The 8,637-nt window shown below is 51.4% G+C and overlaps 1 protein-coding gene across 2 annotated transcripts in view; it reads right to left on the bottom strand.

The window, feature by feature from the left end:
* CDPF1 (cysteine rich DPF motif domain containing 1) overlaps positions 1-7,358 on the bottom strand; it is a 37,139-nt gene extending 29,781 nt beyond the window's left edge. The window contains exons 1-2 of one of the 2 annotated variants that reach the window (XM_006032388.3): positions 7,245-7,358; positions 6,266-6,332 (exon numbers count right to left, since the gene is read on the bottom strand). The gene's annotated coding sequence lies outside the window, so the exon portion shown is untranslated. The remainder of the gene's footprint in view (positions 1-6,265; positions 6,333-7,244) is intronic. The other variant, XM_006032389.3, reaches the window with a different exon arrangement.
* Between the last annotated feature and the right edge of the window lie 1,279 nt (positions 7,359-8,637).

Genomic DNA, 8,637 nt, shown 5'->3' on the forward strand with positions numbered 1-8,637 from the left:
GCCACCTGCTTGGTGAGAGGGCAGCAGGACAGGCCCTACGAGGAGAGACTGAGGGACCTGAACCTGTTCATCCTCAGCAAGAGGAGGCTGAGGGGGGACCTGGTGGCTACCTACAAGCTCATCAGGGGAGATCAACAGCAAATAGGCAGAGCCCTTTTCTCCCCAGCACCACCTGGGGTGACAAGGAACAATGGTAATGAACTGATGGAGACTAGGCTTAGGTTAGAGATCAGAAGGCAATATTTTACAGTTAGGGTGGTCGTTTGACCCCAGTGCTCTTTCCTGCCATGGCAGGGGGTCAGACTTGATGATCTGTCAAGGTCCCTTCCAACCCTACAAACTATGAAACTATGAAAATCTGGAACCAACTTCTCAGGGAAGTGGTCCTTGCCCCTACCTTGGGCAAATTCAAGAGGAGATTGGATGATCACCTGTCAGGGGTCTTGTGAACCCAACACTCATTCCTGCCTGTGGCAGGGGGTCAGGCTAGATGATCTGTTTAGGTCCCTCCTGAGCCTAGCTACTATGAAACTATGAATTACTTCATGACATTGACAACTCATATTCATCCTGAAGTCGACAATGACTCCAAGATCTCTTTCTGCTGCTGTGCTGCTGAGAAGGTCATCCCCCAGCCTATAGGTGTGCTGGTGATTCCCTCTCCTTAGGTCTAGCACCTTGCACTGGTCTTTGTTGAACTGCATCCTATTGTTCTCTGCCTGCTTCTCTAACCTGTCCAGGTCTGCCTGGATTCAGTTTCTTCCCATCAGTGTGTTTACTTCACCCCAAAGTTTAGTGTCATCTGTGAATTTGGACAAAGTGCTTTCCACACCCTCATCCATGTCGCTGATGAAGATATTGATCTGCACTGGCCCAAGGACTGAGCCTTGAGGAACCCCATTGCCCACACCTTTCCAGGTTGATACCGACCCATCCACCACCACTCTCCGGATACGACCCTTAAGCCAATTTGCCACCCACATGACTGTGTAATCGTCTATGGCAGAGCCGTTCAATTTGTTTATGGAAATAGGATGAAATACCACATCAAAGGCCTTTTTAAAGTCCAAGTAGATGACATCTACCTCAACTCCTGCGTCTAAGCATTTGATGACATAGTCATAGAAAGAAACAAGGCAGGATCTACCTGCTATGAACCTGTGCTGGTTGCCCTTCAGCATTATATTACCTGCTGGACGACTACAAATGTGATCCTTAATAATTTTTTCAAGGGTTTTCCCAAAGATAGAGGTGAGCCTAACCAGTCTACAGTGACCTGGATCCTCCTTCCTCCCCTTCTTGAAAATAGGGACCACAATGGCCCTTTTCCAGCTGTGCCAGTGGCTCTAATATGACACCGGCTAATTCTTTCAGCACCCTTGGATGGAGTTCATCCAGTCCCACTGATTTAACACATCCAGACCCTCCAAGTGTCTCTTTACTAGGTTAGTGCTAACAGTTGGTGGGCTGGTGTTTCTCCTGCTTCTGTCAGTAATGCATTTAGATTTATCTAGATCTGTGTTCAAGAATACACAGGCAAAGAACTCATTGAAGAACTCTGCTTTGTCCATCCTGTCATCAATTTCCCTTTTCTATCCCGTAGGGGTCCTATGATGCCCTGCACCTTCTTTTTGCTCCCTATATACCTGAAGGACTTTTTGTTGTCCTTAATTTTTCTCGCCAGCATAAATTCTAATCCTGCTTTGGCCTTCCTAACTGATTCCCTGCAACTAAGCGCCAATGAGGTATACTCCTCCTTGGTAGCTACCCCGCTTCCACAGCCTGTATGCCCCTTTTTTTGCCCTTAGGCTTTCCTGGATTTCCCTGTTTATCCAAAAGGGCTTCTTGGCCCCTTTGCCCACTTTTCTACGCAGTGGGATTGCTGCCTCCTGTGCCAAATGATCACTTTCTTGAGGAACGACCACCCTTCCTGGACCCCCATTTTGTCGATGCTCTTGAGCTTTGATGCCCCAGTAACTAATCTCCTAAGCACTCTGAAGTTAGTCTTTTTGAAGTCTAGCACTTCTGCCCTGCTAGTTACTTTTCCCACCCTTCACTGGATAGTGAATTCAATCAATTGATGGTCCCTATCCCCTAGGTTACCTTGTACCTGCAGATCCCCCACCAGGTCATCCCCCACAGTCAGTACCAAGTCCAACAAGGCGTTCCCCCTAGTGGGATCATATACTTCCTGCTTTAGGTGGAGGTCCTGTATGCAGGTTAAGAACCTACGTGAGTGGTTAGTTCTGGTTGACCGCTCCTCCCAGATGTCAGGGTAGTTTAGGTCACCCATGACAACCATATCTCTCAACCGTACAGCCTCTGAATGCTGCCTGGAGAATTCCAAGTCTATCTCATCCTCCTGGTGTGGCGGTCTATAGTAGACCCCCCACTACCAAGTCCCTTTCCCCCCGACCCTCTTGTAACCTAACCCACAGTACCTCAGTTTGGCCCTCCTCTCATCCCATCTTGATGAGAGAAGATGTATATTGCTCCTTAAACATAGAGAGCAACGCTCCCTGCCCTTTTTCCCCTATTCCATCTGTACAACCTACAACCTTCAATGCCTACTAGCCAGTTGTGAGTAGGGTCCCACCAGGTTTCAATTAGCCTGGGCTATGGGATGGGGAGGGGGCCCACTCCGGCCCCTGGATCCAAGGAGTAGGGTGGGAGGGCTCCAGCCCCAGTCCCCACTGCTATAGTGGTGCTCTGCCGTGCGGGGTGAGGTGAAGCCAGTGCTGCGCAGTCAGCACCCCACACCCCTGCTGCCTCCAAGGAGCCGAGGCAACCAATCAGAGTGCAAATAAAGCATTATAGATAGACAGACCAAGGCTTTTATTATATTAGAATTACGGCTTTGGACTAATATCATACGTAGTTTGTACTACATACAAGTAGATACAAAAGTGCTGCTTAAAGCGGTGTTTATCGAGTACCTATGCTAAAGCTTGCAGCAGTTTCAAAAAAGTAAAATGCATCAATTCTGAATGAACTAAGTCCAGGGGTGCCCACTGTAAATTTACCACAGGCATGTTTTTTTAAAAGTCATTGTTTTCAAATTTGCTCCTCACTTCTCTGTGCTGAGAGAGAGCAGGATCTGACAGTCAGAGGGGAAGAAGGGGCACCCCTTCTTCCCTTGTGGGAAACACTATCAAAGGCCTTGCTGAAATCTAGGTAAGTGATGTCCACCTCCTGTTCCATGTCCAGCTGCTTAATTACCTGGTCATAAAAGGACACTAGGTTTGTTAGACATGACCTCCCCTCAACAAAGCCATGCTGGTTGCTTCTCAGTACCCCAACAGTTGTGAGCTTGTGGCTGATGTCCTCCTTGACTATTTTTTCAAAGATTTTTCCCAGGACTGACTGGTCTATTGTTAGCAAGGTCATCCCTCTTTAAGAAAGGAAAGATGAATATCGCGTTAGCCCTCTTCCAGTCATTTGGGACCACTCCTGAGTTCCACAACTCTTTGAACAGCCTTGCCAGGGGCCCCGTTATGAGCTCAGCCAGCTCCTTGAACACTCTCAGATACAGGCAGTCTGGCCCAGCAGACTTGAAAATGTCCATATGATCTAAAAGTATCTTCACCTGTTCGGGACTGATTTTATGTGGACTACTGTCATTGCCATATTCTCTGTGCCTCTGGACAGGTGATGAGTTCTCACCTGGCTTCAGGAATACTGATGTAAAATAAGTATTAAAGAGTTCTGCCTTTTCATGGGGGTCAACTGTGGGCTTCCCCTCCATATTCAGTAGGGGTATCACAGTGGAGCTTGATTTTTCTTCTTGCTCCTTATGTACCTATAGAAGGATTTTTTGTTGTCTTTAACTTCAGTTGCCAGCTTCATTTCCATGCATGCCTTGGCTTTCTGTGCCTCATGTTTGCAGACCCTGGCAGTGTAAGCGTACTCTTCTCTGGACACTGAACCATTTTTCCATTGCATGTACTTTGTTCTTTTTGAGAAGTTCCCTAATGTGTCTGTTGAGCCAGGCGACCCTCTTGGCCCTTCTTCCACTTTTTGACTACATAGGGATGGCCTCTTTTTGAGCAGTCAGAATAGTCTCTTTGAGGAAGCGCCATCCTTCATAAGCTCCCAGGTCGTCCAATTACTGGTTGCGAAAGGCCTTACCAACTAGACTCCTAAGGTTGCCAAGGTCTGCCCACCTGAAGTCTAGGACTTCTGTTCCGCTGGTAAAATTCCCAACCTTTCGGTGGATGGTGAATCTAATCAAATTGTGATCACTGTGACCCAGAGCACCTCCAATCTTCAGGTCACCTCCACGTCTTCCCCTTTGGTCAGCACCAAGCCCAGAGTGGCTTTACTCCTAGTTGGCCTCTCCACAGCCTGTGTCAAGAACAGGTCATCTATGGTTGCCAAGAAGTTGGTTGATCTGCTGAAGCTGGCTGAATGGTCTTCCTAACAGATGTCAGAGTAGTTGAAATCACCCACGACAATCAAGTCTTTAGTACTGGCTGCTTCGGTCAGTTGCTGTAGAATTCCTCGTTGCTCTCCTCTTTTTGGTAAGAACTATAGCAGACTCCCACCATCAGGTCCCCCTCTCCTGAGCCCCCTTGTATCTTGACCCAGAGGGTCTCAAGGGGCTTCCCCCTGCCATCAAATGTAACCTGCAGGGAGGGGTACTGCTCTTTCACATAGAGGGCCAACCCTCCACCCTTCTTCCCAATCCTCCTATAGAGCCTGTACCCCTCAATATTCACTCCCCAGTTACATGTATCGTCTCACCAAGTCTCCGTCAATCCAATGAGGTCAAATTCCTTGTCTGCCAGGAGTGCCAGTTCATCCTGTTTGTTCCCTATGCTTCTGGCATTCCCATAAAGACAGCTGAGCTTACCCCTAGTCGTCTCAGGTTTTCTGTCCCTCTGCAAGTGTCTCTGGGTGTTGGTATCTATCTGGATGTCCCCTACGTGAATACCTTCCTCTGGGTCTTCTTGGTCAAAGAATTTATGTCCAGCAGTGAATTTGTGCTTGGCAGCGGAATCTTCCCCTGTTCCCCGGGGCTTGTCTAGTTTAAAGTCCTATTCAGCAAGTCTGTGATTCTCGTGGAGAAGAGTTTCTTCCCTCTGCCCGTGAGATGGATACCATCTCTTGCATGCAGACCAGTACCGTTGAACTGCATACCAAGGTTGAAGAATCCAAAGGCAACACGATAACACCAACTCCAAAGCCTTTGGTTGACTTCTTCAATGCATTTCTCCCTCCGACGGCCTAGGCCTCTAACTGGGAGGATTGAGGAAAAGACCACTTGTGCTCCTAGTTCTTTGAGCTTCGCTCCCATGGCCTTGTAGTCATTCATGATTCTCCCAGGGCTGTTTCTCATCATGTCATTGGTGCCCAGAGCAGTAGTGGTTGAGGAGTATGGGGTAGTGGTCTGTGGGGCAGACCAGTTTTGGGGCCTTGCCATTACATCTCGGATCCTGGCTCCTGGGAGACAGCAGACCTCTGGAGCAAAGGGGTCTGGATGACAGATGGCACCTTTTATTCCTCACAGCAGGGAGTCTCCCACTGCAATCACCCTACATTTCTTCTGATGGTGGCTGTTCCTGACTTGTCCTTGGTGCGGAGGATGCGAATGCCTCTTCTGTTGATGGTGTGAGGGCTGGGTAGTTGTTATGTAGGTGGAGTCACTGACACACGTTGTGGCTTTGGGCCTGATGCGACCAATCTCCACTCTCTGTCATTAGGGGCATCTTGCTGGAGCTTGCTCTTCTTCCTGGTCTCAGTGTCATAATTGTCCAGGTGCAGTGTCTGGCAGTAAGCATCAATGTCCTCCTCGTGCTTCCTGATGGCTCCCAGTCTGCTTGCCTCCTACTGGAGCTCCCTCACCCGGCCCTCCAGTCTCCACCACTAAGCACATCCCACAGTAACATGCTGCCTCTTCTGGGCATATTCTGCACTCGATGCAGGAGCATGCTGAATTTTAATTAGACTTTTTTCAGATCTGTAAGCAGCCTAGTAATTAGGACACTTTCTAAGCAAATGGGAGATCCATGTTCAGTTCCTTCCTTCCCCTGATGGGGTTCAAACCTCTCTCTCGTATATCTCTAGGGAAGGACCTGGCCACCATCCTGAATTCAAGATTCAATAGGCAAAAAAGGTGAGAGTGCCCAGTGGGCATTCTCTGAGATGGGCCAGATGTGGGTTCTAATCCCTGCTTCCAGTCCGGTTTCTGTTTTACATTAAATAGTCATGAGAAATTACAGGTGATTACATGAGTTAAATCCATCCTTAGAGCAGGGACACTTACCTCTAAGAGAAAGTTTCCAGCTGTGAAGTGTGGTACCTCCTTGCAGTCTGGAGTAAGGTGTTCAGGGCTAGAGGGAGAGGGATTTGGGAGCTTTTTTTGTTAGCTAGCTGCAGCCAATCATGATGATTACAACAACTGACTTAGCAGGCTGGCTCTTTTGGACCTCATTCTACCCATGCACTGCATGAGGAGCTTGGGCACCTCGCTCTAGATTCTACTCCAGGACCCAGACACCTGAGTTTTTAGTGCTGGGAGGAGTGGGGGGGCAGCAACTCGCCACAAGTGGCACAGGCAGCCTGTGTGTCCAGCACATGGTAGACTGGGGAAAGAACAGGCAGCATAGCAGCAGATAGGACAAGAAGCAGAAAGCAAAGCAGTAGATCAGCCAGGGAGCACAGGACAGGGAGCAGAAAGCTGAGCAGCCAGGGAGCACAGGGCCAGGAGCAGAAAACCAAGTAGCTGAGCAGCCGGGGAGCACAGGGCAGGGAGCAGAAAGCTGAGTAGCTGAGCAGCCAGGGAGCATGGGGCAGAAAGCTGAGTAGCAGACAAGTCAGGGAGCACAGGGGCAGGGAGAAGAAAGCTGAGCAGCAGATCAGCCAGGGAGCATAGGGCAGAAAGCTGGGAGCATCCTGGCACCAGCAGAAAGCAGAGCAGATCAGGCAGGGGAAGTGACCTGGAGTGGCACTCGGGAAGGGCACACCTGCCACACCAGTTGCCCCGCAGCTGTAGTGGCTCCTCAGAAGAGGCTGACACCCCTGTGAGCACGGCTGTCCTTCACAGCCGGCCGCCCCTTCACCCCGCTCCACCGCAGCCACTACTGACAGCACCTCCCCTCTTCACAAAGATGCTGCACCGCATGAAACACTCTGGGAGGACCAGGCCTCTAACGTGGGAGGGGGCACCGGGTCTAGCTCAATACCCGATGCCCGAACACAGGACAGAGAGGAATGGCACGGCCCCCCCGCCCGCCTCAGCTCACCTTGGTACGACCCCCCCCGGCGGGAACGGAGCCCAAGGCGCCCCCTGCTGCCTGCGCCTGCCCAGCCCGCAGCCGCACAAGAGAAACGCGCTTCCTGGTTCGCGGGCCCCGCCATTGTGACGTCACGGCTCATTGTGAGCCTGTCGTCCCGCTCCTTAAAGGAACAGTGCTTCGGAGCCAGCAGCCCTTGGTTAGCCGTGGCGGGCAGCGGAGCCGCGAGGCTGCTGAGACTCCCCGAGAATGGACAGAGCGCCCGCACTGAGTGGGTTTGAAAGCCAAAGATTTGGAGAGGAAGATAATTAACTAAACAAAGCAGACCCCCGAGAAGGCAGCCCCGGGCGCCGCTTGCACACGTTTCAGTTGACAGAGTAAAAAATGATAGGGTTATCAGAGTCAGGCTAGTAAACCTTTGAGATCACCAGCACTTAAACACCTTAGTCAGGCAAGGATTTAATTCAGGACACGTTCCTGTCCGTACCCGGGCACTGGATGCCGGGAGAGCCAAACCAGAGTTAGGTCAGGCTGTCACCTGTATAAGAGCCTTGGGGAAATCCCCGTCCTACAAAAAGACAGACAGGTTCTTTGGGTAAACGGGATTTCTGTTATTAGATCAGGGGTCAGCAACCCCTGGCACCTGTGCTGAGTATGGCATGCGAGGCCATTTTGCTCGGCACACCACCGCAGGCCTAGGCTCTAGGCAGCTGCTGCCAGCCACAAAGCCCGGGCTGCTCCCAGCAGGCAGTTGGGCGGCTGCAAGCAGGCCTGGGCTCGGTGGTGGGCAGCCGCTACCCAGAGCCTGGGCCGGCAGCCAGGAGGCTGCAAAGGTCTGCTCCTGGCTCCAGCATTAGCTGCATACTGGCGGGTGGACGCATGCCTTGGAGCGGATGGTGGGGGAGGGTCCTGAGGCAGTACAACCCCGGCCTCTCCCGCGCTGCTGGCACAGAGCTGACGGTGGGACTCTGGAGTCCGGCGCAGCTGTTACTAGCCAGCCTGGGCTCTGGGCAGCAGCAGCAGGTAGGCTGCAAACAGCTGCACCTCGCAGGCTCCACAGCCCCAGCCATCAGCTCTAGGCTGGCAGCAACTGCATATGCACCTCAGAGCGAACAGTGGGAGGGCTGTGCTGCCTCAGGCCCTATCCCTACTGTCCGCTCCAAGGCGTACGTGCAACCGCCAGTATGGAGCTGATCCCGGAGCCCGCAGCAGCTGTTTGCAGCCTCCCGGCTGCAGCCAGCCCAGGCTCTGGTAGCTGCTGCCAACCACGAGCCCAGGCTGTTTGCAGCTGAGCCCATCTTGTTGTCTCCAAAGGACAGTGTGAGTTCGTGCCCGGTGCACTTTTGCCAATAAACACACAGGGGTGGAGGATCCAACTTAATCTTTATTGTTTCCAGTCTGC

This window comes from Alligator sinensis, unplaced genomic scaffold (genome assembly GCF_000455745.1).
Source record: "Alligator sinensis unplaced genomic scaffold, ASM45574v1 scaffold91_1, whole genome shotgun sequence".
Taxonomy (NCBI): domain Eukaryota; kingdom Metazoa; phylum Chordata; order Crocodylia; family Alligatoridae; genus Alligator; species Alligator sinensis.